Below are 27,108 nucleotides of genomic sequence, written 5' to 3' on the forward strand. Positions count from 1 at the left end.
GGAGGTGAGAGAGGAGATGAAGGGGCAGATGTAGCACTTGTAGGGTTAAGGGCCAGGAGGGAGACCAGTGGGGTGAGTGGGATAAGGGAGTCAGGTAGAGAGCAAGACGCTCTCCACGAGAAGGAACAGATGTAAGGTGAGAGGAAGAAAAGTTTAAAGATTTTGTGGTGGTTGACTGGAATGTGTTGCCTGGAGAGGGGTTGTTGGAGGAAGACACATTAGCAATATCTAAGAGGCACATAAACGGACACGGAATGGAAGGATATGGACTATGAGCTCAAATTGCATCTTTTGGAAACAAATGAATTTAAAAGGAAGCAAGGTCGGCACAGTAGCATAGCACTTAACGTAATGCCATTACATTACCAGCGACCCAGGTTCGATTCCTGTCAATGTCTGTAGGGACTTTGCCTATTCTCCCTCTGACATGCTTTTGTATCTTCTGCCCAAGGGGAGAGGGGAGAAGAGAGAGTTTTTGGGTTGGTGGGGGTTGGGGGGTCTTTGAAAAGAAGGACGTACCTTTAGAACAGAGTTGAGGAGGAATTTCTTTAGCCCTAGGGTGGTGAATTTAGGTTCTTGAGTAATCAGGGTGTCAGAGGTTAAAGGGAGAAGGCAGGAGAATGGGATTGAGGATAATAAATAAGACATGATGTAATGGCAGAGCTACCTCGATGGGGCAAGTGGCCTAATTCTGATCCTATGTCTTATGAGCCTGTGGTTTCCTCCGGGTGTTCTGGTTTCCAACCACATTTCAAAATTGGACAGGTTAATTGGTCACATGGGTGTATTTTGGCAGCCCTGGTGCTTTGGGCCAGAAGGGCCTGTTACTGTGCTGTACCTCTAAATAAAACATAATGATAGAGAAAAAACTGGGTAGCAGTAATGGCAACAACAAAGCGACGAGATCATCAGATGTTCTTTGCTTTCTGTCTGTTATGACTGCAGACCCACAGCACTGGTGTTGACTTGAATGTCCTCTGGAATGGCCCATCAAACCACCCCATTCAGTGTTAAGTTGGGACGGTCAACAAATGTTGACTTTATTAGTAACACTTGGAGTGTAGGAGAATGAGGGGAGATTCGATAGAAGTATACAACATCATGCGGGGTATGGATAGGGTAACTGCAATCAGGCTTTTTCCACTGAGGTATGGGTTAGACCAGAGCTAGAGTAAAAGATGAAATGTTTAAGGGGGAAAGGGACCTTCTTTACTCAGAAGGTGGTGTGAGTGAGAAACAAGCTGCCAGCAGAAGTAATGGGTGTGAGTTTGATTTCAACGTTCAAGAGATACATGGATGGGATTGGTTATGGAGGCAAAGGCCCAGGTGCAGGTCAATGGGAGTAGAATAAGTAGAATAAGAGTTTGGCAGAATAGTAGTCTGGAACAGGCTAGATGGGCTGAAGAGGTCTATCACTATGACTCTCTATGGGAATAAAATTTGCCAAAAGCCATTTCATACAACTGCATCTGATCTAAATATAGCTTTGACAATTTTGAAGCAATTATTAAAAAAGCTGACCTCACTAATGGAAAATTTTGGAATGTGGCCATGCCTTATTAAGAAAATAATTGCAGATAGTGCTTCCAATTTGGTTAATTCTACTAATCCTTCCTGTGCAGAGTGATCTTTGTTCCAATGTATGAAACCAAGTAATAAATGAGAGGTTGGCCTTGGGGTTGACGTGTATTTTTAAAATTGGAGTTGGTTGCTGAACAATCAATTGTGTTATCTTAGGACCAGGGGACATGTCCCAGGAGAGCTGCTCACAGTCAAATAATACCTTCCAATCCTCTTTTCCGGTGTTGTGGTTTCATACAGATCCCTCAGGAGTAATTCCCTGCCAAGCCATAACTTCCAAATTGGACATTGAACAGTTTATTTCTGGTATGTTTGGTTAAGTTTTGATGAAAGGTATATTTCCAGCGACAGAGCTATAGGATTTCCACTTATGTCCACAGCTGGAAGTAATAGTAACAGATAAGTTCCACATCTGGACTGTTTTTAGAAGGATTATAATTGGGAAAGGAAGGCAAGAACTAATCGACAGATAAAACATTATTTTTCTGCCCTGTTTCATATATTTGATTTGGAACCAGTGGCGTGGTTTGTCTAACATTTCTTGCAGCTTTGCCTCAGGAAACTGTGAACTTGAGCACTAACCTTTCAGACGGAACCTCAGACGTGCAATTCCCATAGCTATGCTGGTGTAATTGTATTAAAAGTAAATTGATTATCAAACTACATATCTGTCATCATGTACTACCCTGAGATTCATTTTCTTGTGGGCTTTCACACTAAATACCAGAAACACAATAGAATTAATGAAGGACCACATATAACAGGACAGACAATGTACAAAAGACAACAAACTGTGTAAATACAAATGGAGAAAGAAAAAGAAATAATAATAATATAATAAAACAGGACAAACAAGCAAGAACAATTTATTTAATCAATATAGCCATTCCAATCACACACAACCTACAGAAATCAGAAGTGAAAAACACCGGGAATATGCTGAAATAAAAGAGGAAATTGAAAGACTTTGGAACATGAACAGAGTACAGTATACATTGTCCCAATGGTAATATCTACAACTGGCGTCATCCCAATAGCATTAAACAATTAGACCTACATAGTAGTATCTGTGTAAACCTTGAGAAAGACACAATACTAATCACCACTGGAATAGTCCAAAAGTTCCTAGCAATGAGTGTGCATGGCTATGCCTCTACCTCAGGTTTTACCAGCTTGAGCTGAGAAAAAATAAAAATATAATAATAAATGAATAATCAATAAATATCGAAAACATGAGAAGAAGGCTCCCTGAAAGTGAGAGCCCATAGGTGGTGAAAACAGTTCAGTGATGGAGCAAAAGCCTGACGGTAGAGGGGTAATCACTTCCTGAACTGCTGATGTGGTAGAGAGAGAATGTGCAGTTTTCCCTTTGTGTGTGAATATACGCACCAACATGCATTGGATAGTACACAAGATATTTAGAACCAGGGGTGGCGAACTTTGTTGAAAGCGTTTCCCACCGGCCTGGCCATCTTCCTTTCTCTTCACTCATGATCCCACACGGCATTTTCTCTGTAGCTATTACACTTTATTCTGTGCTCTGTTATTACTTTCCACAATCTCGTTGTCTTGAGCAATGGCAATAACGTTCTGTTCCATTTATTCTACCTTGTTCTACCTCAATGTGCTGTGTGATTTTGCGATCTGTATGAACAGTGTCCATGACAAGTTTGTCACTGTATCTCAGTACATGTGACAACAATAAACCAATTCCAATTCCAGCACGAGAGGTCAAGATCAAATCCAGATTCCAGAGGTGAGACATATTTGAAGAATTCACTTCCACCAGTGGACGAGCATGCCTTTCTTTAGCCAAAACCAGGATTTCCAAAGCAGTTTGCACTCAATCAAGGGCGTTTACTGTGCTTAAGCAAGAAATATGGCAGCAATTTCCATAGAACCTCAGGTAACTCCCACAAGTACTAACATTGTGATCACATTAGTAAGTTGAACAGTAAGTTGACAGTAAGTTGAACAGTCTTCTTCCTTGTTCCTCAGAAACTGCCTCCGTATTTCTGTAAACACCTGAGATAGTAACCGAGCCTCAATTTAACATCAACCAAGTTTAATTTTTCAGGAGGGTGCAGAGGAAGTTCACAAGAGTGGACCTGGAAATGAAAGGGTTAATATATGAGGAGCGTCTCTTGTCTATCGGCTTGTACTCGCTGGTGATCAGATTAATGGGGGGGGGGGGGGAATCTCTTTGAAGCCTATCAAATATTGAAAGGCCTTGAAAGAGTGGATGTGGAGAGGATGTTTCCTATAGTGGGGGAGTCTAGGATCAGAGGGCGCAGCCTCAGAATAGAAGGACATCCCTCTAGAACAAAGATGAGAGGAATTTCTTTAACTAGAGGGTGGGGAAAATGTGGAATTATTACCATCAGGGAGGAGGTACAGGAGCCTGAAGACACACGCTCAATATTTTAGGAACAGCTTTGTCCTTTTGCCATCAGATTTTTGAATAAACCATGAACCCATGAACACTATCTCACTTTTTGCTTTATTTTTGTACTACTTATACAGTATATTATCTTACTGTAAATTGTGGTATTTTTGAAAATTATTGCACTGTACTGCTGCTGGAAAACAACAGATTTCACAAGACCCAAACAATACATCTGCAAGGTGATAGGTGACGCCGGGAAAGGGGGAAGGTGTGTGGGTGGATGGGTGAGAGGAAATTTCACAACATATGTCAATAACAATAGACCTTTTTATGATTCTGATTCTGAATTAGTAGGTGATCAGTGTGTTCATGTTCCAGTGCCTGCTGGAACCATTTCTCAGTCAAGGTTGAGGAAATGATGCTGGTGCTTTTCAGCAGGGCAAGATCAAAGGCATTGTGATTGGACAGGTGTTGGCTCTAGGGGAGTCAGGCCTACAGGTGTACACTACTTCCACAGTCACTTCAAAGGCCATTCAGGGAATATTGTGACAATGTTCACTGGAGAGTTAAATACCACCAGTATTAATAACATTTGGGCCCTTAGTGATTCATTTGTTACCTGAAAGACCAAGAGAGTGTGCACGTGTGTGGTTCCCTGCCACTCTGTCTTTGTTCCCTCTGTTATCTCGCTCTGTGCACTGATCATCCATAGGACCACACACGAAATGCCAGAGGAGCTCAGCAGCACCTGTGGAAGGAAATGAATGTCCACATTTTGAACTGAGACCCTTCATCAGGACTGGAAAGGAAGGGGCAGATGCCAGTATACGAAGGTGAGAAAGGGGGTGGAGTGCAATCTGGCAGGTGATAGATGACGCCTGGCGAGGAGCTTGAAATCATGTTCCTAATATCTATTGCTTATTTATTTATTATTATTATTATTTCTTTCATTTTGTATTTGCACAGTTTGTTGTCTTATGCACACAGGTTGAACTGTCTTTCATTGATTCTGTTATGGTTGTTATTCTATTCTTGTTTTATTGAATATGCTGCCTGCAAGCAAATAGATCTCAGGGTTGTATATGGTGACATATACGTCCTTTGATAATAAATTTAATTTGATCTTTTAAACTGGGAGGAAGAGGTAAAGGGCCAAAGATGAAAGAATCTGACAGTTGAGGACTGTGGACCATGGAAGAAGGGAAAGGAGGAGGGGAACTGAAAGGAGGTGATAGCCAGGTCATGATGATGGGAGAAGGGAAGTCAAGAGGTCAGAAGGCCTCCAGAATAAGGGGAAACAAAGGGGGTAAGTGATAAAGAGGGGGGTGTTTACTTGAAGTTAGAGATATTGATGTTCATGTCATCAGGTTGGAGGCTACCCAGATGGAATTTGAAGTGTCGCTTCTTCAATTTATGTCTGGCCTTGTTGTGGCAGAAGAGGAGGGCATGGATAGACATGTTGGTTTGGGAATAGAAGGTGGATTTGAAATGGGTAACCACCGGGAGGTCTTGGCTGTTGCACTGGCCTCGTTGTGGCAGAAGAGGAGGACATGAATAGACATATTGGTGTGGGAATAGAAGGTGGATTTGAAACGGGTAACCACTGGGAGATCCTGGCTGTTGCATTGGGCGGAGTGTAGGTGCTCAACAAGGCAGTTCCTGAATCTGCATCGGGTCTCATCAGGAGGCCACATTAGGGGCACTGGATTCAGTCGATGACCCTGACAGGCTCATAGGTGAAGTGTTGGCTCACCTGGAAGGACTGTTTGGGGCCCTAAATGGTGGTCAGGGAGGAGGTGTAGGGGCAGATATTGCTTGTCAGGCTTGGAGGGTTAAGTGCCAAGAGGGAGATCAGTGAGGAGGGACATGTGCACGAGGGAGTGACAGTGGGAGCAATCCTTATGGAAAATGGAGAGGGGAGGGGGAAAAAGATCTCCTCTCTGGTGGTGGGATCCTCCTGGAGGAGGCAAAAGTTGTGGAGAATGTTGTGCTAGATAAGAAGAGTATTCTTTTTCTCTCATTTTTATTCTATTAAAGACAGAATCTAATGGATTATTAGAGGCACAAGAGAGTCCTCACGAAAGGTCTCAGCCTGAAAAGTCAACTGTTTATTTCGTTCCAAAAATGCTGCCTGACCTGCTAAGTTCCTCCAGCATTTTCTGTGTGTTACTCCTGATTTACAACATTTGCAATCTCTTGTGTTTAGAGACAACAAATGTTGGAATCTGGAGCAAAAATAAAGGTGTCCTGGATACGGAGGCTTGTGGGATGGTAGGTGAGGTCAAAGTTCAAAGTAAATTTATTATCAACGTACAAACAATAAACGTCACCATTTACAACCCTGGGATTCATTTTCTTGTGGGCATTCAAAGAAACAACAATAGAATCAATGAAAGACTGCACTCAACAAGACGAACAAACAACCAATGTGCAAAAGATAACAAACTGCAACTAGAAAAAGGAAAATAAATAAATAAATAAATAAATAAATAAATATTGATAGCATGAGATGAGGAGTGAAGGGGAACCCTATCAGGGGTTGGATGGAGTGAAGGCAGACCTGCGGGAAATGAGGAGATACTGGTGAAAGGGGAATCTGTAGGAGCAATTTAGCCACAAAAGTAGAGGTCAGGGATGACTGACCAACAAAGTGGAACTTGCATCTATGACTATGTAGGACTAAACAGCTGGCTTGACACTACTGACCACAAATGGGCTTCTAGACAGGCCTATCCAGCAACTTCTGCTGGTTGAATATGTGGGAACGGGAGCCAAGCTGAATAGCATTGCCGTGGCTCCCCTGCGTGACTCTTTGTGTCTGTTGGTTGTGTTGTTGGCAGCAATGTTTCTGTGTCACGTCCTGCATTGCTTTTTAAATTAATTGTGCTTTTTTTTTTGTCCACTAATCAAGGTGAAAGATGATTGTGCTGGGAACTCCCAGCGCTCAGCATCGCCCGTGTTTTCTCCCATGTCAGATGCATTTGCCTTCGAGGCAGGGTTCCCTTGGAATAAAAATACATCCTATTATTGAGAGGCCTGGCTTGGTTTTTTTTCAAATTGGATTTGCTAAGTAAAAGGGGCAGCTTTGTTGGGGTGATTTTCTGTAGAACGTGGAATCTCTGCAGCTTTCCATGTATTTCAGGCTTGGAGTAAAATGATCCCATATTGCCTGAGGAGCTGACTGGGTGAGTGTGAGTGGAAGATTGTTTGAGTGAGGGAGAACACAAAGTGCTGTTAAACAGAGAGTTCAGGGTCTCCCTGCCCAAGGCACCAGGTGTGAATCTGAATCAGGTTTATTATGTTGTGAAATTTGTTGTTTTCAAAGTTCAATGTTCAAAGTGAATTTTATTATCAGAGTACATGTATGTCACCACATACAGCCCTGGGATTCATTTTCCTGCGGGCATACTCAGCAAATTTATAGAATAGTAACTATAACAGGATCAAAGAAAGATTGAGTAGAGCATAGAAGACAACAAACTGTGCAAATGCAAATATAAATAAATAGCAATAAATAATGAGAACATGAAAAATGATAGAGCCCTTCAACTGAGATCATTGGCTGTGGGAACATTTCAGTGATGGGGCAAGTGAAGATAAGTGAAGTTATTCCTTTTTGTTCAAGAGCCTGATGGCTGAAAGGTATTAGTTGTTCTTGAACCTGGAGGTGTGAGTTCTGGGGCTCTTGTACCTTCTACCTGATGGCAGCAGTGAGAAAAGGACATGGCAACATAAAATATACTACAATAAATTATAATAAGAATATAACATGTATGTATATTATTTATATATATGACATATTTTACAGCATGCTATAATTGATAATAAGAAATGCTATTTAGGGCAGCAATGAAGGTCCTCCATCCTTTATCTATGTCCACATAGATAAAGAAAGATTGTTCATTGCTGTTACAGTAGCAATTTTGTTTGACCAGTCAGTGTTGGTAGCCCTGAGCTGAATCCAGGAACCTGAAGGACTGGTGAACTATTCTTAGTCGGTGGCCTCTACCTTTTGACCTGTTCGGCATGGGTAACCCTACCAAGAAAATTAATGCAAAAAGAGAGCAAAAAAAAGTGAGGTAGTGTTTGGTTCATGGACTGCTCAGAAATCTGATGGTGGAAGGGGAGAAACTGTTCCTAAAATGTTGAGTATGTGTCTTCAGGCTCCCTGGTAGCAGTGAGAAGAAGGCATGTTCTGGGTGTTGGGGGTCCATAACGACCTCACTTTTTTTTTTGCCTTTTGCAGCTGTCCTCGATATGCATACAAGAGCCGCAAACAATTAGAAAATTGGGCCTTAATGGATGAATAAAGGAGTACCGACCCACTCCAATGCTGAAAGGCATGGATGTGTTATTTGATCATTGTTGAAGTATAGAACAATGTTAGCAGTGGATGCCATTGTTCCTGGAAGTGGGTCACACTGTGTTTCCTGACTCTGATGATATCAGATCAGGTTTGGAGCAGCAATGCAGCAAAGGAGTTAAGTGAGACTTGATGGAGATTGGGCGGACTGTTTTGTCGAGCACCTTCACTCTGTCTGCAACAGATGGGATTTCCTGGTGGCCAACCCATTCTCCATTCCCATTCCAACATATCTGTCCATGGTCATGATGGAGGAGCAATACATCATATTGTATCTGGGTAGCCTCCAACATTGATTTCACGATCTTCCATTAGTTACTCACACAACCCCTTCCCTCTTTATCCATTCCCCATTCTGGCTCCTGTCTCACCCTTTCTCTTCTCCTCACCTGCCCATTACTTCCCCCTGGTGCCCCATCTCCCTCCATTTTCCCAATGTCCACTCTCCTGTCTTATCAAATTCATTCTTCTTCAGCCCTTTTTCCACCCAATAAATCCCGGTCTGAAAAGTTTTATTGTTCTCCACAGAGTGACCTGCTGAGTTCTTCCAGTATTTTGTGTGCTTTACTGGAATTAGCACTTGGAAAGGATGTTTTCTATAGTGGAGGAGCCTAGGACCAGAGTGTACAGCCTCAAAAATGAGGGACATTTTAGAACAGCGATGAGGAAGAATTTCTTTAGGCAGATGGTGGTGAATCTGTGGGATTCATTGCTAGAGGCAGTTGTGGAGACCAAGTCACTGAGTATGTTTAAAGCGGAGGTTCTTGATTAGTCAGCACATCCAAAAGTTATGGGGAGAGGGCTGGAGAATGGGGTTGAGAGGGATAATAAATCAGCCATGATTGAATGACGGAGTAGACTTGATGGGCCAAATGGCCTAATACTGGTCCTATGTCTTATGGTCTAAGTTAGGATAGATGGCAAAGAAGGCAGAAGAAGGTGACGGGTGGAGGCCATGATCAAATGCGGTAAACTGAATGGTCTAATTCAGATCTTGTGTCCTCTGGTCTTATAAGCATTTTAGTAAGCTGTTTGATGAGATTCACCATCGTAGGCTCATCCAGAAAGTCAGGAGGCATCTTCGAAAGGCGATGCCTCAAAAAGGAGGCATCCATAATTAAGGACTCCAATCACCAAGGACGTCTCCTCTTCTCATTGCTTCCATCAAGGAGGAGGAACAGGAGCCTTAAGACACAAACACACACTCATTGATTCAGGAACAGCTTCTTCTCCTCTGCCATCAGATTGCTGAATGGACAATGAACACTACCTCTCTATGTTTTTGCTCTCTTTTTTACCATGACTAATTTAATTGTTGTAATATATATATATATTCTTATTGTAATCTATAGTCTTTTTGTTAAATATTGCACCATGCTTCAGCCACAAATCAACAAATTTCATGACATATGCTTGTGTTAATAAATCTGACTCTGATTCATGGTATCTAGGGAAACTTCGCTGTGTGGATTCAGAACTGGTGACCTGTGGTGTTCTAAAGGGATCTAATTCTGCTCCTATATCTTATGATCTAATGTACTGCACACCCTCCTCCCTCCAGGGTGTTCTGATGCACAGAAGTCTGAGAACTTCCTTCCCTGGTGCTTGCTCAGCAGAAGCACGGCCTGGAGGCTGCCTGGAGGTTTACAGACAGTGTAAAGCTATTAACGGATACACAAAACCCCCTGAGATCCCTGGGAATGTCTGAGCACCGCTACCGAGACAGAAGTATAACATGTCCTGAAGCATCACTGTTTTGACAGGGTTCCACGGTGATTAATGGAAACAATCTCTCTCTGAGCCACTGAGGTGCAGATCCAGCCGGGTGGGGAGAAAGCATCTCCCAAGCTCAGCTTTGAAGTGTCCGATTTTACGAGTTTGCTCACATGCTGAGCCTAGCTAATCATTCATTTGTCGTGCTCCCTGAGTGTTTGGATTTAATAGGGCAGCTTATTGTTGCAGGTAAAAGGAGAAGGTGACCACCAAGGATGTGAAATGACCATAAGGTATGGGACTAATATTTGGTCATTCAGCAAAATTAAGTCTGCTGTACCACCCAGCACTCAGCTCATGGATTGTTTGTCCCATACCAGACTCAAAGACAGTTCCTTTCCTGACTTGATCAACACCTCCACCCACCAACCCACCCCTCCACACCCCCAACCACCACAAATTTATTATTTCCTATCAGAGTCACTTTACGTATAGACACTCCTGTCACTTCAGGGACATACAGTCAGTCTATATATACAGTACTGCGCAAAAGTGTATGTATATAGCAAGGGTGCCTAAGACTTTTGTACAGTACTGTAGTTGTCAACATGGAGTGGAGAGTAATTTTGTAAATCTGGCAGGAGCAAAGGATGTTGGGAATGGCGAGGGTGGAGTGCCATGATAGAAGGGTAGAGCAAATGGCAGAGGATGAACGCCAAGGGCAGAGGGTGGCATGGATGCAAACACACCCAGCCCTGAAACACCAGGAAAGGTCACTTGATTCCAAACAATTGGTTTATTGATCATTACAGAATGCCTCTCTGGTTCTTCCTGCTCCCTCCCCTCTCCTTTTCTGTTTTCCCTACCATGATTCCACTCTCCCTGCCCCCTTGCCACAATAGAGACCCATATCAGAATCAGGTTTATCATCAATCACATATGTCATGAATTTTTTTTTTGAGGCAGCAGTACAGTGCAATACATAAAATTACTACAGTACTGAGCGAAGGTCTTCAGCGCAGAAAGTACCGTGCACAGTTCTGATTGCTGTACTGTAGAAGGATGTCATTAAGCTAGAATGAGCACAGAAAAAATTCACACGTTTGTTTCTAGGACTAGAACTTAAGATACAGGGAGAGACTGGACACACTGGGATTGTTTTCCCTGGAGTGAAGGAGGCTTGGGTTAATGGCTTCTACTATGATGAGTAGAGATAAGGTGGGTGGCCGCAGTCATTTATCCCAGGTTCTAGAACCAGGTTGCATCGGTTTTAATAGATAGATAGATACTTCATTGATCCCAAAGGGAATTACAATATCCCAGTAGCATTACAAGTGCACTTATATACAAATATTAGAAGAAAAGTGAGAAAGAATTAAAAAAAAGTTACCTCAAACAGTTTAGTAGGAGGGGGGGTCATTATTTCTCTGGCTGAGAGGGAAACATGCAAAGGGACCTGAGGCCAATCTCAGGTTTAAGGGGCAACACCTCATTTTCTGTTTAGGTAGCCTCCAACCTCTTTGCATGAACATTGATTTCTCCAACTTCAGATAATTCCCCCCCCCCTTCCCTCTTCTTCAGACCCCCACTCTAGCCTCTTGCCTCTTCTCACCCGCCTGTCACTCCCCCCCCCCCCCCCGGTACACTTCCTCTCTTATCAGATTCTTTCTTCTTCACTCTTTTACCTTTTCCGCCTACCACCTCCCAGCTTCCTGCTCTGTCACCCCTCCCCACCCGCCTGGCTTCACCTATCACCATCTCGATTGACCTCCTTCCCCTCCCCTTCAGCTACTTATTCTGTCATCTTCCCCCTTCCTTTCCAGTCCTTCTGAAGGGTCTCGGCCCAAAACGTCAACTCTTCATTCATTTCCATAGATGTTGCCTGACCTGCTGAGTTCTTCCAGCATTTTGTGTGTCATGTGGGGTCATGTTTTTCCACACAGAAGGTGGTGCATGTATGGAACAAGCTGCCAGAGGAAGTAGAAGAGATAGTGCAATCTGTAGAAGACATTTGGAGGGATATGTGGATAGGAAAGATTTATAGAGATACAGATCAAATTCAGGCAGGTGGGACCGACTTTGTAAAGTATCATGGCCAGCATGGATATGTTGGGCTGAAGGGCCAACTCGTGCTGTATAATGCTCTGCTTATGAAAGCAGGAGGGAGAAGCCAGTCGAGGTTATCTTTGCTATGTAATATTGCTGGAGAGGGAGAGAGGTTAATTGGTTGGTTGAGTCCATCACCCCTGTTGGGGTGTAGGCTGCCAACAGCAGCTCGCCAGAGTCCACGGTCCTGGGCCAGTCTTTTAAGTTGTTCCCAAGGGTAGTCCATCAAAGATTCTTCATCTCCCATGGATGTGGTCTTTGGAGCTTCTTTTGGCGTTTCTGTAGCTCGGGATTTTTATGGGATGGGGTTGCTAGCCCATCCTCTTTTTGCAGCAGGACTTGGGACTGTCCATGGCAGAATTGAGAGGAAGAGGAGGAAAGAGGGATAATTTGGAGGTTGGTCCAGTTGAAGGGCCAGGAGATAGCTGTGACCTGAAGTGATGCGATTTGAAGATCTGGGCATGAACCTTGCTGTTTTCTGTCGATGGCTTGGTGAGCTGTTGGAATTTGAGAGGAGGTGGTTATCTCTGGGCAGCTGTAGAAAGTGGAGTGATGGGTCTGAAAAGGGCTTCTTTGGGATTTGAACATGAAACCACCAACAAGTTTTTAAAATGCAAACTAAATGTTGGTGTCTGACTGGACAGTAATGCTCTGTTTATTGATCATTTTGCTTACTTGTTTTTGGAATTTATGGACAGCTTATTGCCTTTTCATTTTCTTTCATCTGGTCACATTTTCCCAATCCTGAAAGGTTTTGCAGTACTTTGGTACATTGGGTATCTTTCTAATGTTGATTTGTAGGACATATGGTGTTTACCATTGCAAAGGCCGAGAATCTTGCCCTTTTCTCCGATGTGGGCTGTGGGTTCTGTGGTTTCTTTGGGTGTAGCTGCTTCCCAAAGCAAACAGTAGGGTACAACTATCAACAGGACATCCTTTATTGGAGTTAATTAACAGCAGTGTCTAGCACAGCAGTTATAACGTGTGATACGCTCCATCGCCCACTTAGAATAAATATATGTATGATACTGGGCATTCATTTAAATTTCTGTTGGTTAGCAGTTGTGACCACTTTGCTAAAGTGATCCAGTGTGGACCACAAACATCTACAAGGAAAAGTATTGGCAATCACATTCCCATTCCCATTCACATTCCATAGCTTCCTCTTCTGCCAAGATGAGGTCACCCTCAGGTTGGAGGAGCAACACCTCATATTTCGTCTGGCTAGCCTCAAACTGACGGCATGAACACCGTTATTTATTTTTTTGTCTGCCGATATGGTGTGGTGTAGGTTCTCCTGGTTCCTTGGGCCATGCTGCCCCAGTAATCCCTGACAAGCGATTAACCCTAACCTAATCATGGGACAATTTATGATGACTAGGAGGAAACTGAAGCACCTGGGGAAAAACCCATCCATTTCCTGGGAGGACATACAGACTCCTTAACGATTCTCTAACTTCTGGTACTTTCTCCCCCCTCCTCCTTCTCACTTTTACTTTCGTTCCCCTCTGACCACTTCTCATCTTCTCACCTGCCCATCACCTCCCTCTGACGCCTCTCCTCTTTCCATTTCTCCCATGGTCCACTTTCTTGTCCTAACACATCCCTTCTTTAGCTCTTTACTTTTTTCCATCTATCACCTCCCAGCTTTTCACTCCACCCCCCCTTCCCCACCCACCTACCTTACCCCTCACCTGGTCACAACTATCGCCAATTAGCTTGTACTCCTTTCTCTTCCCCACACCTTCTTATTCTGGCTTCTTCCAGTCCTGATGAAGGGGCTTGGCCTGACAAGTTGACTGTTTATTCCCCTCTATGGATGCTGCCTGTCCCTGCTGAACTCCTCCAGTATTCTCTGTGTGTTGTTTAGTTTTGGCACTGATGTGGACAGACCAGGATTCTGTGGGCAGATAGTGAGTGGAAGCTATGTGGCAGCAGTGACTTCGCAAAAAGTGATGCCCTTAACTTCTTCAGGCTTTGGAAGGTGCTATAGATCTGATGGATATATTAGAGAGCTGGTATCATCAATCAGGAAATGGCAGCTGGAATTTCTGGGACATGTACTGAGGAAAGAGAAGCTTAAACATCTTGCAGTGACAGGAAAAGCTGATGGAAGAAAAAGTCGCAGTCATCAGCACATGATATCGTAAGATGCATCAAGGGATGGACAAGCAGAAGTTTTGACGAACTTATTAGAACTTCTCAGATTAAAGACAGATGGAAGAGCGTGATTGTCCACATCATATGACGGGGCACATGTTGGTGATATATCTCAGTCTGTATGTCTAAGAAACCTATCGAATATTGAAAGGCCTAGACAGAATGGACATAAGGGGATTGTTCCTTTGGTGGGGGAGTCTAGGACCAAAGGGTACAGTCTCTGAATAGATGGATGTCCCTTTAGAATAGAGATGAAAAATGAGGGGTGGGTGGCACAGTAGCGTAATGGTTAGCACAAGGCTTTACACTATCAATGACCCGGGTTCAATACCCGTTGCTCCCTGTAAAGGAGTTTGTATGTTTTCCCCATGACCGCATGGGTTACTTCCAGGTGCTCCAGTTTCTTCCCACATTCCAAAGGTGTATGAGTTAGGGTTAGTACATTGTGGGTGTGCTATGTTGATGCTAGAAATGTAGCGAGACTTGCAGGCTGCCCCAGCACATCCTCGGTCTTTGTTAGTTGTTGATGCAAACAACACATTTTACTGTATGCTTCAATGTACATGTGATAAATAAATCTAGTCTCTCTTCGTAAATACTTCCCCCCCCCCATCTCTTGTTCTCTGACCTGTGTTTTGATATGAGCAGAAAGATGAGCTGAAGTTTCATTAAGCATTCTCTTCCTTCAACTGACGCTTAGCAGATGAACTGTTCACTTCTCTTCATCGCTGCTTGCTTCTCCCTGAATGAGTAATGCTCCCCGTGCAAGGCCTGTGTTAGGAACGAGCGCGGCTGATCATGGGAAGGTGCTGGTGGGCACAGAGCCTCAAAATGCTGAAACAGGGAAAGTTAAATATAAGGCTCAAAGTTCAAAGTACATTTATTTTCAAAGTATGTATATTATATACAACCTTGAGACTCATCTCCTTACAGGCAGACACAAAACAAAGAAACCCAGTAGAATCCATTTTTAAAAAAGTGTCAAAACACCCAGTGTGCAGAAAAAAAAGGCTCCTTTAGAACCTGGCTCTCCAGCCTCATCTCAGCTGGACCCATGCTCAGATTGGCGTGGCCTTCATCGACGAAGCCCTCCCTACCACTGAGCACATTTACAAGGAGCACTGCCATAAGAAAGCAGCATCCATCATCAAGGATGCCCACCATCCAGGCCATGCTCCCTTCTCACTGCTGCCATCGGCCAGGAGGTACAGAAGACCCACAGCACCAGGTTCAGGAAAAATGATCCTTCAGTAGTCAGGCTCTGAGCCAGCATGGATAACTTCACTTACCGCAGCTCTGAGCTGATACCACAAACTACAGACTCACTCTCAAGGCTTCTTTACAACTCGTTCACAGTATTATTTTTTATTCGCAGTTTGTCTTCTTTTGCACATGGGTTATTTGTCAGCCTTTGTTTATGTATAGTTTGTCATAAATTCTGTTGTATTTCATTATTTCTCCGATGAATACCCACAAGGAAATGAAACTCAGGGTAGTGTATGGCAACATATATGTACTTTGATAATAAATTTACTTTGAACTTTGGTTTGGATTCTGTAATTTTAAAACATTGTTTACCTCATATTGTGGAATACAATGGTCAGCCTGTGAAAGTCTGCAGTGAGAGCCTCTTTAAGAAAGAAACATGAGAGATTCTACTTATGCTCTTTTAAGGATCTATGAATGTAATACTGAGGCTTGGTCAGACCACACTTGTAATATTGTGAGCAGTTTTCAGGTTGGGAGGAGCTTCATGAGAACAATCCCAGGAATGAATAGATTAACATATGAGGAGCGTTTGCTGATGCTAGGCCTGAACTCGCTGGAGTTCAGAAGAATGAGGGATGATCTCATTGAAACCTATCGGATATTGAAAAGCTTAGATCGAGTGTATGTGGAAAAGGATGTTTCCTATAGTGGGGCCAGAGGGCACAGTCTCAGAATACAAGGACGTCTCTTTAGAACAGAAATGAGGAGGAGTTTCTTTAGTGAGAGGATGCTGAATCTGTGGAATTCATTGCCACTGATTACTGCGGAGCCAAGTCATTGGGTATACTTAAAGTGGAGGTTGATGGGTTTTTGATTAATAAGAGTGTCCAAGGTTACGGGGAGAAGTCAAGAGAATGGGATCGAGAGATATTGAATGAGATATGGGATAATAAACCACACACACACACACTGTAATTGGCTGGGCTGGGTTTGGGTCATGTTTTAGTTTCGTACCTGTCTGGACCTCTGCTCTCTGTGTGAATCAGCTTGGAATTTGTGAAGAGTTGCAGAGTTACTGTTTGGAACAGTCGACCCACAGTCAGTGAACACCACCTACCCCAAGTATGACCACAGGATAGAACTACCCCCTTCACCGCAGATATGAAGGGCGAGATTTCCTTATCTTAAATCAACACCACCTTGCCCTGCTCCCGCTCCCAAAGAGGCAGATAACCACCTGCCTGATTGTATCTCATAAAATAGAGACATAAGACAAATACTTGGCTTCTAGGAAATCATGATACAACATTTTTCAATGCTTTAACAATTCATTCTCTGCTCAAATGAAAACTGTCGGTGGCAGCTTAAAAGCAGTCAGTGCTGGAAGCACTTCGCAGATCAGGCCGCAACTGTGGAGAGAGGTGAAGGTTACAAAGTGTGTGTGTGTGTGTGTGTGTGTGTGTGTGTGTGTGTGTGTGTGTGTGTGTGTGTGTGTGTGTGTGTGTGTGTGTGTGTGTGTGTGTGTGTGTGTGTGTGTGTGTGTGTCTGTGTGTGCGCGCGCACTAATGCCCACCCCACCCCCCATTTCCAGTCCATACGAAAGGTGTCAGTTCAAAACGTCGACTGCTTATTCATTTATTCATTTCCATAAATGTAGTCCGACTGGCTGAGTTCCTCCAGTATTTTGTGTGTGGTACTCTGGATTTTCAGCATAAGTCTATAAGATATAGGAGCAGAATTAGGCGGACTGTACAAGCTGCTTACAGCTAGTAGTGGTAATTAAACCCCAAACAGTGATCGCGCTAACCACTACGCTACCATGCATCAAGAAAACTTCCTTGCTATTCCTTTTTATTCGCACCATCTATTTATTTTATAATTTATAATATGTTATGTCCTTACACTGCCCTACTACTGCACAACAACAAATTTCACGTCTTATATGATGGTGATAAATAAATCTGATTCTGATTCTGAAATCCTAAAAGCTCTGTCCATTGACGATGCCTTCATTCCCAGTTATATCAGAGGGGAATGAGAATGGGGAAGCTGCAGACTGGATCAGGGAATATGAGGCATAAAGGGATGTTCGTTAACCAGTGGTCTTGGTCCTGATAACATGGTTTTGCCCCGGAACATCGACAATTCGTCTCCCCCTTCACAGATGCTGCTCGGCCCACTGATTTGCAGGATTTCCCGATCTTTCTTATGTCGCGGAATCCTACCACAACCGAGGGGTCTGTGGACCCCAGGTCAGGAGCGCCTGTTTCTAGCAGATTGTTTTTCACTCCAGATTCCGGTGTCTGCCACCTCTCGTGTCTCCAGTGAGCTAAATGTGATAGGGCAGTTTACTGCCCATCGCTACCGATGACCAGTTGGTGTGCTAAATCCAGATTCATAACTGAATTTAGATGCTGCCACTGCTGATGGTGGGATGGTTAGAACAATTCTCTGGATTATAGTTCTGTAGAAACCACTGCAGCAAAAGAGGGAAAACCTGATAGACGTTTTTGAGATTACAAGAGGCATTGTTAGAGTAGCCAGTGTCTTTTTCCCAGGGTTGAAATGTGAAGCATCATAGGGATGCATTTCAAGTGAAGATGTCTAAGTTCAAAGGAGATGTGCCTAGCACGCTCTTTACACAGACAGTGATAGGTGCCTGGATTGGGTTGCCAGGGGCAAATATAACAGAGGAGTTTAAGAGGCCTCGAGATAGGCACATCAATGCAGAAAATAGAGGGACTGGACCTTGTGTCATGTAAAGTTAAGCATTTAATTCCTAGTTGAAATAGTTCAGCACAAGTTTATAAGGGGATGTGTTGGCTTTCATTAGTTGGCAGATTTGAGTTTAAGAGCCATGAGCTAATGTTGCAGTTCTATAAAGCCTTGATTAGACCACACTTGGAATATTGGGTTCAGTTCTGGCCACATTATTACAGGGAGAAGGTAGAAGCTCTCAAGACAGTGCAGAGGAGATTGGCCAGGGTGTTGCCTGAAATAGAGAGCACCCCTTACAAGGAGAGGTTGAGTGAGTTCGGACTTTTGTCTTTGGAGAAAATAAGGATAAAAGGTGACTTGATGGGAAGTACAAGATGAGAAGAGGCACAGATAGAGAGTGGAGACTTTATCCCAGGGGAAAAATGGCTTATATAAGAGGCCATAATTTTAAGGTGATTGGAGGAAAGTATTGGGGGGGGGGAGGGGAAGAAACATCAGACATGAGTTTTTTACACAGAGAGTGGTGGACGAGTAGAAAATACTGACATGGTAGTGGTAGAGGCAGGTATGTTAGGGACTGTTAAGAAAGTGTTAGAGAGGTGCATGGGTGATAGAAAACTGGAGGGCAATGTGGGAAGGATGGGTTACATTGATCTTACAGTAGGTTAAAAGTTCTGTTCTGTGTTACAGTGTTCTGTATTCAATGTAGCAGAACATCATGGGCTGCCTGTTCCTGTGCTGTAGTGGTCTACATTCAGTGGCTGCTGAGTGTATGCTTGTGATCTTCTGCTGGTAGCCCATCCACTTCATGGTTTGATGTGTTGTGCATTCAGAGATGCTCTTCTGCACACCACTGTTGTAACACGTGGTTATTTGAGTTACTGTCACCTTCCTGTCAGCTTTAACCAGTCTGGCCATTCTCCTCTGACCTCTCTCATTAACATCCCAGGAGATCAGCAGTTTCTGAGATACTCAAACCACCCCTTCTGACACCAACAATCATTCTATGATCAAAGTCACTCAGATCACATTTCTTCCCCACTCTGATGTTTGGCCTAAACAACGACTGAACCACTTGACCATGTCTGCATGTTTTTATGCATTGAGTTGTTGCCACATGATTGGCTGATTAGATATTTGCATTAACGAGCAGGGGTACAGGTGTACCTAATAAAGTGGCCACTGAGTATACAAGAACTTTCTTTCACTGTGAACAGCTGCTTGCCATGTGTGTAAATGAGGTGTTATGTTTATTATTCAGTAATATAGACAGTGTAGTTGCTCACAGCTTCCTTGGCACTGAAGCATTTGAGCCAATGGAAGATGTATTATAAATGAATTCATTGACAAGTTCAAGTTTAATTGTCACTCAAACATACACATGAACACAGCGTTCCTCTGGGGCCAAGGTACAAAACACAGAACCAACAGTCACACACAGCACACATAATTATGATAGCAGAAAAGCATGCAGTTACAAACTATAATCATAAAAAATTAATAATAAAGCCTAAGTGGGTGTTGGGGTGGAGATATGTTTCTCCCAAATGTGCTCCTTCCCTGATCAGGGTCACGTGAAGCCATGGGAGCAGGTGGTGGATGGTCGTATGAGTAGCTAGTGCCTATCACAAGTCCTGGTTATGTGACCACTGACACCAGGCAGACAATCTCTGAAGAGTATTGATAATGGCTGGGGTCACCCGTCCTGTAAAGACACCGCCCAGAAGAAGGCAATAGTAAACCACTTCTGTAGAAACATTTGCCAGGAACAATCATTGTCAAGGCCACACACACAAAATGTTGGAGGAAGTCAGCAGGTCAGGCAGCATCTATGAAAAAGAATAAACAGTCGATGTTTCGGGCCAAGACCTTCTTCAGGACTGAGAAGGAAGGGGGAAGATGCCAGAACAAGAAGGTGTGAGAGGAGAAAGAGACAAGCTGGAGAATGATAGCTAAAGCTAGGTGGGTCAAGATGATGATTGCTCACGCCATACGACACGAACCATAACGATGATGATGAATGTAGCCCAAGTCCCTAAATGTCATGGCCTGTGGACTGATGGGGCATGGATGTTATCCTAGAGCCACGTTTCTGCAAGATCAGCACATAGCAGTTCTTCATATCGCACAGTTGCAGCTGTAGATGAAGGCAATCCAGGTTAAGCTCAAACTCCATTCATTCATCCTCCCAAACACTCTGTGTACATTACCAAGCAATAATATCCCAAAAGTTAGCCCAGCACTTTATAGTACCAGCAATCCGATTTCAATTCCCATCACTGCCTGTAAGGAGTTTGTACTTCCCATTCCCATTCCCATATGTCAATCCATGGCCTCTTCTACTGTTGCGATGAGGCCACACTCAGGCTGGAGGAACGACACCTTGTATTCTGTCTGGATAGTCTCCAACCTGATGGCCTGACCATCAATTTCTCGAAGTTCCAGTAATGCCTGCCTTTCCCTATCCCCTTTTCTCTCTCTCACCTTATCTCCTTGCCTGCCCATCACTTCCCTCTGGTGCTCCTCCCACTTTTCTTTCTTCCATGGCCCTCTGTCCTCTCTTATCAGACTCCTCCTTCTCCAGCCCTGTATTTCTTTCACCAATCCACTTCCCAGCTCTTTACTTCACTCCTCCCCCTCCAGGTTTCACCTGTCACCTTGCGTTTCTCTCTCTCCTCTCCCCATCTCTTAACTCTACTCCTCATCTTTTTTTCTCCAGTCCTGCTGAAGGGTCTCGGCCCAAAAAGTCGACTGTTTATTCTTTTCCATAGATGCTGCCTAGCCTGCTGAGTTCCTCCAGCATATTGTGTGTTACTTGCATTTCCAGCATCTGCAGATTTTCTCGTTTGTTTCCCGTGACCACAGGAGTTTCTTCCAGGTGCTCCGGTTTCTTCCCTCAGTCCAAGGACGTATTGGTTGGTAGGTTAATTGGTCATTGTAAATTGCCCTGTGATTAGGCTAGGGTTAAAGTCGAGGGATTACCGGGCAGTGTTGCTCGAAGGGCTGAAATGGCCTCTTACATGCAAAATTAAAGTGCAGATTCAGTGAGGATTAGGCAAAATGATCTGCTTGTCAGAGGGTTGGTAGTACTGGTGAGTGGAGTGCCCAAGATCTTGGGTGTGAGCCCTTGAGAAGGATCCTTGCTGCTGTCCGTTCTGGCAAGTCGTTGTTAATGTTTACATGTGGAAAGCACCAATTAATTCTGCATCCTCAGGGACATGCTGGAAATTGCTTGGCAAACCGTTCAAATGCAAGAACTGATCTTTTCATCTCCAGCCAGTCACCCACCACCACAACGTCATTATTTCACACCCCCACCGTCACTAATTTATCATGGGGCGGCGTGGTAGCGTAGTAGCGCAATACTTTACAGTACAGGCAAACCGGGGTCAATTCCCTCCACTGTCTGAAAGACGTTTTCTCCGTGGCCTTCTGGGTTTCCCTGGGTGCTTCGGTTTCCTTCTACAGTCCAAAGACCTACCGGTTGGTAGGTTAATTGGTCATTGTATATTATGCTGTGATTAAATTGGGGATTGCTGGGCAGCACAGCTCGAAAGGCTGGAAGTGCCTATATCTCATTAAATAAATAACTAAATATCCTGTCAGAGTCACCTTAAATGCAGACAGTCCTGTGCCTACTGTCACTTTACGGACACACAATCAATCTGTATATTATTATTATCATGTTCTTTCTCCTATTGTGTTTTTCTTTGAGCTGCCTCGGATCTGGAGTAACAATTATTTTGTTCTCCTTTACACTTGTGTACTGTAAATGGCATTAAACAATCTTGAATCTTGATATGTATTATTGAAAAACAAATGTTGCTGCTGTAACCGAGAGATCATTGATGTCAAACTGCACAGAGAGCTTTTGCTGTCAGAATAGGCACCTCGAGCTGGTCTTCCCTATTATACAGACTTTCCACGTGCTGGGAGAAGAGAATTTGATCGCTTTGTTTCCTACACTGAGATGCTTCTTCTTGGTGACTGCATTCAGGCTGATTTCTTTGAATCATTACTATGCGTAGAGGAACGTAATCTCCTGGAAGTCTCCCAGAATCAGAACATTGTCACTGACATAAATCAGGAAATTTGGTGTTTTGTGGTGGCAGTGCAGTGCAGGCTTAACAGTGCAGCGTCCTCACCTGCTTATCACCTCCCCCGATGCCCCTCCTTCTTCCCTTTCTCCCATTGTCCATTCTCCTCTCCTATCAGATTCCTTCTTCTTCAGCCCTTTTATCTTTTCCACCTATCAGCTCCCAGCTTCTTTCTTCATCACCATCACCCTCACCTGGTCTCACCTATCACCTGTTAGCTTGTCCTCCCTCCTTTCCTCCCACCTTCTTATTCTGGCCTCTTCCCTCTCCCTTTTCAGTCTTGATGAAGGGTCTCACCTGAAATGTGGACTGTTTATGCCCCTCCATAGCGGTCCATGGTTTCGTGGATCATTGAGAAATTTGATAGTGGATTGAAGAAGCTGTTCCTAAAATATCATGTGTGTGCCTTCAGGCTCCTGTTCCTCCTCTCTGATGGAAGCAATGAGAAGAGGGCATATTCCAGTTAGTGAGGATCCTTAATGATAGCTGCTGTCTTCTTGAGGCACCAGCTTTGAATGGTGTCCTCGATGATGGGGAGGGTTGTGTCTGTGATGGACAGGACAGAGTGTACTACCCTGAGAAGCCTCTTTGATCTCGTGCATGGGAGCCCCCATACCAGACTGTAATGAAACCAGTCAGAATGCTCTCCACTGTGCATCAGTAGAAATTTACAGGAGTCTTTGGTGATGTAGCAAATCTCTTCAGCTCCTCATGAATCAATATCAGAAACAGGTTTATTATCACTGAAAGCTGTCATAAAATTTCAAACATGAGGAATTCTGCAAATCCAGAGCTGCACGCACAAAATGCTGGAGGAACTCAGCAGGTCAGGCAGTATCTATAGAAATGAATAATTGATGTTTTGGATTGAGATGGCCTGAAGAAGGGCCTTGGCCCAAAATGTTGACTGTTTATTCATTTCCATCAATGCTGCCTGACCTGCTGAGTTCCTTAAGCGTTTTGTGTGTGTTGTCATGAAATTTGTTGTTTTGTGGCAGCGGTACAGTGCAAGATATAAAAATATTATTATAAATTACAATAAGAAGTATAAAGAATAAGTAGTGCAAAAAGAGCAAAAGAGTGTGGTAGTGTTCATGGACTGTTTAGAAATCTGATGATGGAGGGTAGGTTGCTGAGTGTGGGTCCTTAGGCTCCTGTACCTCCTTCCCATTGTTAATGAGAAGAGGGCAAATCCTGGATGGTGTCATCATCGTGATTGCATCAAAATGGTGGCTATTGTAAGATCTTTGATTGTTTTAATTTCCTCTTCTCCTTCCCTATTCACACACAGCTTAGACCTCAATAAGAGCGTTCTCATGAATTCAAGAAAGCAAAGTGATCAGTGCTGGTCAGCAGTTTAGATCAGGTGTTCCCAACCTTTTTTAACCCATGGACCAATGCCATTAAAGCAAGAGGTCCATGGCACCAGGTTGGGAACCTTGATTTACAGGAATGATGATATAGTTTCAATAGGAATTTTGGTAGCAGTAGAGAAACTTAGCATCATAAAGCAACACAGCTTAGATACAGGCTCTTCGGCCCATCAAGTCTATGCTGACCAGCTTATATTGAAAGCAGAGGTTGATAGATCATTGATTATTCAGGGCATCCGACCTTACGGGGAGAAGGCAGCAGAATGGGGTTGAAAGGGGTAATAAATCAGGGGAATGGCGGAGCAGACGCAATGGGCTAAATGGCCTCCCATGTCTTGGGGTCTATGGGAGGCACTTTGAGAGAATGCGCTTCAAGGGGTAGTAGTGGGAGGAGATATGATAGAGGTGTTTCTGATTTTTTTTAATATATTGTGGTATAGACATGAAGTGAAAAACAAAGAACACTGGAAATATAACTAAAGCAGGGGTTCCAGCCTTTTCTATGCCATGGACCCCTACTGTTAATGGAGGGGTCCATGGACCCCAGGTTGGGAGCCCCTGGACTAGAGGGAAACAAGAGTTAGCTTTTTGGGGAATCACCTTTCATTAGAGAAGGAGTGCCCAGCCTGGGGTCATTGGATCCCTTGGTTAATGGTATCAGTCCATGGTATAAAAAAGGTGGGAAACCCTGCATTAAAGAGATGTAGGAGATGGCAGATGCTGGAATCCGCCCAACAAATTTCCTTAGGCCAACCCTTTGCCTGAATTTCTTTAGCCTGACTCTACATACAGTTCATTGTCACACACAGCTGTGGAAGCCCAGCCACTGACTATATTCTTGATTAGTATGAGTGCCAAGGGTTAGAGAGAAAAGATCAGAGAATGGGGTTGAGATGAAAAAATAATTCAGCCATGATGGAATGGCGGAGCAGGCTCGATGGGCCAAATGGCCTCGTCTGCTCCTATGTCTTATGGTATTCTGGAAATGCTACAGACATCTCTATTCAGATTCCGCCAGGCCTGCTGAGTGTTTCTAACACTTACCATTGTGTTATGGGTTCACGTTCTCTCTGCTGCGTTGTGCTGAGCTGGCTAGTGCTGAGTTTGAAAAAGCAGGGCATTGAAGCCAGATGTGTTGTATTTCTAAGGAGCTGCAAGGACTTCACAGGCAAAATGGCTGACTGCTCTTCTCTGCCTTTTATGGGGATGTTGTGTCGGCACCGGAAGTTGGGATAACACTTAGGCTACCCCCCAGCACATCCTTGGATTTGTCGGTTGTTACTCCGAACAGCACATTTCAAAGCTCAAAGTAAATTTATTATCAGGTACATATATGTCACCACATACAACTCTATTAAGGTTCGTTTGCATGCAGGCTTTCACAGTAAGTACAGGAAACACAATAGATTCAATGAAAAACTGCACACAACAGACATGGACAAACAACTAACATGTGAAAGGGAACAAATTGTGCAAATACAAAAAGAGAGAGGAAAAAAATATATAAATAAGCAGTTTAATTCCGACATCGTCTGTAAGGAGTTTGTGTGGAATGTGTGGGTGTCCTCCGGGTATTCCTGTTTCCTTCCATGATCCAAAGATGGTCATTGTAAATTGTCCCAAGATTAGGCTCATGTTAAAAAGGTAGGTTTGTTGGCGGCATGGATGAGGGGCAAGAGGATCCTGTCCTGTGCTGTATCTCTAAGTAAATAAATCTGTGATTTCTGTGAAGTCACAGCTGTGTCCTTGTCTCCTGAGTGAAATGTTCCATGTCCGACGTATCAAAAAACCAGTGCTTGGAAACTTGAACTGGGAACTATAGATAGAAGGGATTTTCACCAGATTAGGATCTGATATTCTTTTAAAAACAATATAGTACAGATTGTTTACAGAGCTACCGCTCAACAGTGTGAATGGGAGCAGCTTCCTCCACCCACCCAGAGGGACTGACTGCAGCTGGAATAACAGTTTGAAATGATCCGTGTGGTACCGTGGAGTGTGGGACACAACATCTGCCTGTCAGATTTCCACTAACATTGCTGAGAAGATTTAGGACATTTAGTCATGGTGATATAGGGCACTGCAGCACAGGCACAGATCCTTCAGCCCACTTCATCTGTGCAATTTATTAACCTGCGTAGTCCCAATGACCCGCACCCAATCCATAGCCCTCCCATCATTCACCAATTCCACTGGCAACTCGCTCCACACTCTCACCACCCTCTGAGGGAAAAAGTTCTCCCCCAGGTTCCTCTTAAGTACTTCACCTTTCACCTTTTACCTATGATCTCCAGTTTTGATAAATATCTTGTCGTAATTCCCAAAAACCTCATTTTACTGTGATTTAGTTTCAGTAATAGTGCATTTTGAATTTGGCCAGTTCAATGTATATGTTTTGGAATTGGAGTTAATTTATGATTATCATATATAGAGTGAAACAATTGGACGGAGAGACACATACATTGAAACATATAGTGAAACGCGTTGATGGTGCCAGTGACCAAAACCGTCTGAAAATGAGCTGCCACACTTCTGGCCCCAACACAGCATGCCAATAACTTGCTAACTCTAACCCATATGTCTTTAGAATGTGGGAGGAAACTGGAGCACTCAAAGGAAGCCCAAGTGATCACAGGGAGAACGTACAAACTCCTCATAGACAGCGGCAGGAATTGAACCTAGGTTTCTGGCTCTGTAAGGTGCTGTGCTAATCGCTACGCTGTGGGTGCTGCCCCATCTTGCGTACTGTGCATTCAGGTGCAGTGTATTTTATGGTCTATGTGGTTTTGGGAGGGTTAGTTGGACAAGTTGGGTAACAGTGGGTAGCAGTGGGGTGCAGAACTGCTACAAGTTTGCTTTCAGTATTTAACATAGAATGTAAAATGTAGAATGGTACAGAACTGTGTAGGCCCCTTCACCTCACGGTGTTGTGTCGATCTATATAAACCTGCTCCATGATCGATTTAGGGCGGCGTGGTAGCATAGTGGTAAGCACAACACTTTTCAGTACCGGCTGACCCAGGTTCAATTCCTGCTGCTGCGTTTGTACGTTCTCCCTGTGACTGCGTGGGTTTCCTCCGGGTGCTCCGGTTTCCTCCCACAGTCCAAAGACGTACGGGTTGGTAGGTTAATTGGTCATTGTAAATTGCCCCATGGTTAGGCTAGGGTTCAATTAGAGGTTGCCGGGCGGCACGGCTTGAAGGGACAGAATGGCTTATTGTGTGCTATATCTTAATAAATAAATTAATTTAGCGTTCCTACCTTTACAACCTACCGTATATCCCTCCATTTTTCCATCATCCACACGGTCATGGGAGAACGTACAACATCCTTACAAACTGGGGTGGGAGATGAACCTGGATCGCCGGCACTGTTAAGTGTTGCATTAACTGATAGGCTATG

The 27,108-nt window shown here is 43.8% G+C and overlaps 1 protein-coding gene across 10 annotated transcripts in view; it reads left to right on the top strand.

Moving 5' to 3' along the window:
- The window catches only part of agrn (agrin), a 523,540-nt gene that overhangs the window by 64,272 nt on the left and 432,160 nt on the right, over positions 1 to 27,108 (top strand). The window lies entirely within an intron of this gene.

Source organism: Hemitrygon akajei, chromosome 29, assembly GCF_048418815.1.
Source record: "Hemitrygon akajei chromosome 29, sHemAka1.3, whole genome shotgun sequence".
NCBI lineage: Eukaryota > Metazoa > Chordata > Chondrichthyes > Myliobatiformes > Dasyatidae > Hemitrygon > Hemitrygon akajei.